This window comes from Puma concolor, chromosome B2 (assembly GCF_028749965.1).
Source record: "Puma concolor isolate L17-30 chromosome B2, mPumCon1.1.hap2, whole genome shotgun sequence".
Taxonomy (NCBI): domain Eukaryota; kingdom Metazoa; phylum Chordata; class Mammalia; order Carnivora; family Felidae; genus Puma; species Puma concolor.
Genome location: NC_141671.1, coordinates 149145462 through 149152732, shown reverse-complemented (window position 1 = coordinate 149152732; position 7271 = coordinate 149145462). Strand labels below are relative to the sequence as shown.

The following is a 7271-nucleotide window of genomic DNA, read 5'->3' as shown; positions in this document are numbered from 1 at the left end:
CGGGAGAATATATATAATATAGACAACTGCTTCCTCCTAATGGACTCTCTCTGGCTCACATTATCCCAACCCCTCTGGCACTGGCAGGCAGTCGGTGCAGTTATTGAGTGAGGGAGAGTTGGCCCAAACAGAATTTTATGGGAGCAATTGCATCATACGACTCCTACTGAAATTCTGCTGACCAAAGTGCTAGAGATTTGAACTCCAAGCAAAAATTTCCCTGTCGTGCTCCTTAAGTTTCCATATACAGTTCAAAAGGTAGTGGCATTCTAAGTGGATAAAGCAAAATTAATCGGTAGCAACTCTTGCAATTGTTTTCAAAGACAGTATTAAGGGCTCAATGGAGAAAAAAATACAGCCTATTTCGTCTCATCAGCATCTCACAGAAGGGACACAGAAGGCTGCCTAAGACGGTGGCCTTGTTGAAATAGAGCCAGGATCATTGGCCGGAGGAATCCCTGGGAGGCAGAACAGGGCCCCGTGTGTAATAATGTCTACACTCCCTGCCCTCCTCAGCTGCCACAGTCAAGGTTGCATGTAGCACATAGCATCTCTTGGTAGGAGTTAGGTCCACACGGCTTCTCTGTCCATGTTGGGCAGATGCAGGGGCCAGACCATGAAGGGGATGTCCACGGCATGGCTGGTGCGTGAAAGTCGCAACCGGGGGCGCCTGGGTGGCAAGGTCGGTTGAGCGGCTGACTTCCGCTCAGGTCATGATCTCCCAGTTTGTGAGCTGGAGCCCTGCATCTGGCTCCGGGCTTCTGATACCCTGTCCCCCTCTCTCTTTGCCCCTCCCCCACTTGTGCTCTCCACCTCTCTCTCTCAAAAATAAACATTAAAAAAAAAAGTCACAACCCTTTGTGGGAGCCCTGCTCTTTTCTTTCAGCTTACCCAAATTATTACTATCTCCTTTCTCCAGAGAAATGTCTCATTGCTACCCAAGGGGAAAATCAAGTGTTCTGAACAACTCGGTCACTAAAGAGATATGTGACACTGGAACTCAAATCATCAACAGGTAATGGGTAAAGCCAACCATATGAGGAGGACCCAGCCCTAAGGGAGGGTTTATAAGCGAGGAGGGGGGAGATATGGGAATATCCTGGTCTAGCCCACGCAACCAGATTTGCATTTCAAGGAAACATGTTTGAACACAAAAGAAGACGAGAACCCAGACTGCTGGGTCTTGACTGAGAAAAGAGCATGTTAGCAAAAGAGGACGTTCCCATGAAGTCTAGAGAAAGGAGCGTCGTCACTGACCACTCCTACCCATTTCTAGAAACTTCCGTATCGTGGCTTTCTCCTGGTTAGCTGCCTCTTTGTCCAGCACCCTTGTTGCCTCCTTCACTCACTGCTCTTCATCTCTGAGTCTCCAGTTTCCCCATCCATCAAATGGAAGACAATAACATCTACCTCACCACAGGGGCCGACTGCGTGGCAGATAGGTGCTTGATCGATGTTAGCCTGCCTTCTCCACGTTTGAAAGTCTCCTTTCATCTCTGCCCAGATAAAACTGCCATTTTCTTGGTGCAGTTAACCTTAACTGTTAGAAAGAGAGCCTTTTAAACAATTTTACATTCATGTGTTCCTGACTTCAAAAGCCATTTGATATTTTTTAGGGTCCGTGGCGACTCAAAGGACTCAACACCTTTGTAAGCTTCCTAATTTCAAACGGTGCGATACAATAAAATGAAAAAAAAAAAAATTCAGGTTACTAGTGTCCAGGAATCAGCCTCCAGGTATCAGCTTTCCCGAGATCTTTGCATTTCCCAACCTCACGTCCTATTCCTGAAACCAAAGATTCTCTGAGGATTTTACATAAGACTTCCAGGAATCGTTGGCCAACTTTGCCGATGTTAGCCCCATTCTATCCTGGCCATGTGGCTTCTTCTTCCTCCCGTTCTTCCCCATACAAGCACACTAGGACAAACACAGAGAGCTAAGCACCTGCCCTGTCCTGGTCCCGAAGTGACCTGGGGCAGGTGAGCAGTGGTCACACACATGTGCACGTTGGTTGAGTAGGATATAACAGCGGCAAAGCTGCCTGACATGTCCGAAGGCTCCTCGTGCCGTCCAGAGTTCATCCAATTCCATCAAACAGCCCAGATGCCAAGTGCAACAGTCTAGCACCATTCCTCAATTCCTTGACCTGGGACACTTGTGATCTTAAATTTGGATGGACTCCTTGATCAGACAGACCTGGGTTTGAATTTCAGAGCCATCATTTGATACCTTTGCCATTTTGTACAAGTGATCCGATCCTTCACATGTTAAATATCCTGTTCTCTAAGATGGGCTAAGAATGGTAACTGCCTTGGGAGGGTAAACTGAGGTCAGATGAGTAACAGCTGACCCCGGTGCTCAACACACATGAGCTGAGCTAGTCACCATGGTTGAGGTTGTTACCATCACCTCCAGGTGAAACAGGACCTCTGAGTCCTATTCAGGGTCCAGGAGCACCCTTCAGTGTCCCTTGCTAGAACCGGGTGAATGGGCTTCCTCTCCTCTATCCACACCACACATCAACACACAGTCACATGTCCTCAGTCACTCAATAATTATTGGCTGCATTTCTTTAATGTTCTTGTGCACTAGCCTACCCATCTCCTCTACTCTGATGGTCTTCCTAAAAGAGGCAAGAAGAGGGAAATGAATATTTTAAGAGGTGAAAATTCTCATAGAGCGGAAGCAAAATTTGTACCTTGTCCCAGTGTTTTGGGAAGATTTGTCAGCCATTGTCCACCAACATCTTGGAATAACAGGAGCCTCAATCCCCCTTCTGCCCATCTCCGTCCCCCTGGCACCTGCAGCTGTCACTCTCCTCCACGGCATCAAAGGCCAACCTCACCACAAAGCCAAGGATTGGCTGAGTCTCATTTCTGCTCCCTTAAAAAATCTGCTGTAAGTGAAAAGCTCGAGGCATTAAGAAGTGCAAAAATCAATCCTACAACATGTTTAAGCAGAGTAAATTCTATAGGAAGCCCTAAAATAATGATTGTGTCAAAGAAAATGGCTTTATCCTTGGCATCTTGGTAAGAGATAAAATTATAGTATTGGAAACTTGACAATGGAGTAATAGAAAGGAAATTAAGAGAGGGGGGAATAAAAAACTGTGTCTAATCTGCGCTGCACTCTTCCAAGAATGTACGCACGTAGGATCCGCTGCCCTGGGGACAGTGTGAGACGAGGGAGGTAAAAGACAACTCGCGAGGTGAGACAGACTTTCGGCAGCAAAGTTCAAGTCCTAGGAAAGTCAAGTGCCAGATGGCCATGTAAAGGCTGTTTCGGGCAGGGCGTGGTCCATGATGTCATGTTGCACGAGGAGATTTCAAGGAACACTGGACAATGCGAGAGCCTCTCTTCTCCCTGCCCCAACTGCCCAGCTGTCTGTTCCACCCACCCCACCATACCCTTTTCCCTGTAAGTTTGCCTTCCCGGTTACCACCTACAGATGTTCCCTTCCTCATCCCTGCAAGCAAGAGGGAGACGCTGAGCAAAGTGTGAGGCCTTGTCATTTAGACCAAATGCAGACACCCTGCAGCGATGTCACCAGCCCCGGCTGCCCAGCCGCGAGCAGCCCAATTCATCAGGAAACCAGAAATATGACAGTCTTTGGAGATACATCGAGAGATAAACAGGGCCAACGTGGGTTTGTCAAATTAAGAAAAACAGAGGCTGGAGGACTGTCTCCATAGATATTCTAATGAGTTTTTGAGTTGGGAAGAAAGAGTAGCCCCGATTTATACAGAATCGCTCCCCACGCTCCCCACGTGCTCAGGTCAAACCCCTGGCGTATTCCTGACCCCCTCCCTCCCCACGTCCCGCCTCACTCCAGTTCCGAATCTGTAAGGTTCTAACTGATGGCAAGGTTGGGATGTTCTTCTTGGAAACAGAAACCCGATCAGAGCACGTTTCCTGAAATATTTTTATCAGTCCCAACACGCTACGCAAGGCCATGACAGCAAGAACGGTTTCAATCGAGCAAATGTTCGTAGAGCCCCCAGCCTGTGTGTGACGCCATACTGGCTGCTGTGGAAGAAACAGGTGGGGAAACACGTCGTCAAGACCCTGAAATTCTGTTGGACTTAATTAGAGACTTAAAGGCCCAGGACATACTCGGCAAGGACTAGGTGTCTCCAAGAAGCACGAGGCGCTACGGGGCTCAAAGAAGGGAGACATCACATCAGGCTGAGAAAGGCCTTCTGCGTCGGCCATGAAGGACAGAAGTTTAGAAATTATCTCTAAAAAACAGACTGAACAGATTAACGGATTGCAGCCTGCCGGAACCCTACAAACAAAGGCCCGGCCTCCAAAAGTAGTGCGTAAGTAGCATCTTTCCACCCATCCACTAGTTAACTCAACATTTATCAAGAGCCTGTTCTATGCCAGGCACCTCTCTGGGCACTGGGAGCGGAGAAGGGAATGAAATGAAACAGACTCTCCTAGAGCTTAGAAATAGGTCATATCCATGGGTTTAAAAACATCCCAGAGTAATGAGGGGTGATCAGAACAGGGCAGTGGGAGGGATCGTCTGCGGATTGTGGAGCCCACCCCAGAAAAGGAGGATGCCTGGAGGAAGGAGGAGCTGAGGGACCCCGAGACGAGATGACCTTGACGATTTGCAGAAGGCCAGCGTGGCTGGAGCAGAGACAAAGCAGCGGTAGTGAACCTCGTGAGCCGGGGCAGGAAGTGTGGATTTTGTCTTAGGTGAGGCAGGAGGCACAGAGCAGGCTGAGCAGAGGGGCGTCATCTGATCGGCATTCGTGAAAGGCCATGCTAGGTGCTGAGGTGCTGACTGCCAGGGTGGAAGTGAGGACTCCACTCTATCCAAGGGCCCATAGTGGCTTGCACGGGAGGCAGCAGTGGGAATGGAGGAAAGCAAATGGCTTCACATGGTCCCCGAGTTCGAGCCGACAGCATTTGTTGATGGCCTTGTCTGAGCCTTGAAGAGAAAAATGAAAGAAGGCTTCAAGATTTTTGCCTTAAGCAAGCGGGAGTCTGGTTTCTAAGTCGGAGGCCTGTGTGAGGGCACATTTAAAAGGAAATTCTATTTCGGACATAATATAAAAGTAAGACAGGAACCAGAATAGGATGTGGAATAAGCTTTTTTGTCTTAAGATCAGAAATGTTGGAACAGTTTTCTAGATTTTTTCAATCCAAATGCAGTGGATAAACCAACACTACAGGTGACAATCCATAGCCATTTCTGACAAAAATAAAAAAGGACATCAAACAATTAACTATCAGAAACACAAGAAATGTACATTAAAACAAGAATGAGATCATATTTTTTTACCCAAAGAGTGGAAAAAATTAAAAGATCAGTAACACCCAGTGGTGATGCAGATGTGGGGAAATGGGCATTCTCGTGCACTTTTGACAGAATTGTAAAACAGTGCAACATTTTTGGAAGGCAGTTTGGAGGCAGCTATCCAAAGGAGTCAGGTGGCATAATCCCACTTGAAATGTATGTTGCACAAAGTTGCCCATAAATGATCAGAGATAAAGGGGTAAGCGCATTCATCACCTCGGTGAAATAAGTCACCTTACATCCACATAGAGGAATATGGGGAGGTCAGAATAAAGGGAGACCTCCTCTCTACTTCTCATATTTCAGTACGATTTGAGTTTATGACACGAGAAAGACCACTTTTAAAGAATAACATAAGAAGTTAAAGATAAGTGTTAGAAAGTTAGACAAGACAGAACGAACAGAGTTGGCTTACCTGCTCGGTGCTGGTGAGGGTGGTGGGAAGTGGTCACTTTCACACGCTGATGACAGGAAGTTAATCTGGCACATTTCTGGAGGACCACCTTAGCCACCTGTACTAATTTCTTTGAACCATTCGTACACTTAGATGCACTAAACGGGTGTCTAGGAATCTATCCTGCGTGACCCCCCTAAGGGCACACAAAGATTTATAAGAAAGAATGCTCTTTGCCACATTACTTGTAACAGTGAAAAATGCGAAGACACTTATTGATGTTAATGATTTTCTAAGGCACGCTCTATACAGTGCAATCTAAGGAAGCATAGAAAACCACATTATTTAAATTATCGAATGACGTGGAGAAGTGTTTATAGTAGGCGCGAAGTACGAGAAAGAAAGATGCAAATCTCTTCACGTTGCATAATCCCTGTTGACGCACACACACGTGCCTACACACCCATTCAAAATAATACTAGGAGAAACTCATCCGAAAAGTTAACAGTGATGGCTTCTTGGTAACAAAACTAGAAGTTGTTCATTGTTTTTCAAGGAACACCCATTCCTTTTATAATCAGCATGCGTTTACTAAGAGAAGAGATAATAAATTAGTATGCCCGTTTGTCCCAAAGCTCACCAGATTTTATTTTGGGTTTTTTTGCCCAACTTGAAAAGCCCCCGCAGGTCACTCAACTACAGAGAAAATTGCCTCAATAAAGCAGCTGCATTTCACACGTGCCTCACTGTCCACTCCACACTCGCTGCCACTCATCTTATCGATGTTGCGATGCTTTAACGCCATGGGGGTACAGGCAACACCTCGCTGGTACCTGGAGATATATGAGCCTAGACTCTGGGCAGCATCTGTTGCTATAACAGAAGGTCATTCCTCAGCAGAAATTGAAATGGATGTTATTTACTCTAACCAACACCGATTGCATCTCAGACTTAATAAATCACGTGCACACGTGCGGAACCAAGGGTCCAAGCAGGGGCAAGCCAGAGTCTGGGGAAGCGACATCTTGTCCATCTTTACCCTGAGTCCCTAAAGCAAGTCTAGGTCTAGCCAAAGTCGGATCATTCCGGATATAACCCCTCCCGATGTATACTGCACTCCCCTTCACCACGAGATCTTCACCAAGCCAAGTAAGCCCGCTTTGGATCCTTTGCGCGTTCCCCACACCCCCCGCCCCGTCCCTCTTCCATTTGTGTTCTCTCTCAAAATAAATGAGTGAACTTTTTAAAAAAAATGACTGAATATCAGGTAAGAAGCTAAGTACTGGACATGTATGATACAATTTCATCATTGTAACAGTCCCATGAGACAGGAAGCTTACACTACCTCCATTTTACAGAGGAGCACCTGGGGCTCAAGACAAGAAACGTGCCCAAAGTCACAGCCCATAGACGGTGGAGCTGGGATTTGAATCCAACTGATCTGGCTCTGAGCGCCCACGCTTACCTGGTACGACAATACACCACGCGGGTATTAATGCTATATCAGTATCATGGGGCCACTGTGCTGGAAAAGCAAATTTTCCTGTTACCCAGCACGCAGTAAGCTTG

The 7271-nt window shown here is 46.8% G+C and overlaps 1 long non-coding RNA gene across 1 annotated transcript; it reads right to left on the bottom strand.

Annotated features, from left to right (window-relative positions):
* Nucleotides 1–3598: 3598 nt before the first annotated feature.
* LOC147581359 (uncharacterized) lies at nucleotides 3599–6871 on the bottom strand. Its single transcript, XR_015251713.1, has 2 exons — nucleotides 5724–6871; nucleotides 3599–4939 (listed from the first exon to the last, which is right to left on the bottom strand). It is a non-coding gene; the product is annotated as an uncharacterized LOC147581359 (long non-coding RNA).
* Between the last annotated feature and the right edge of the window lie 400 nt (nucleotides 6872–7271).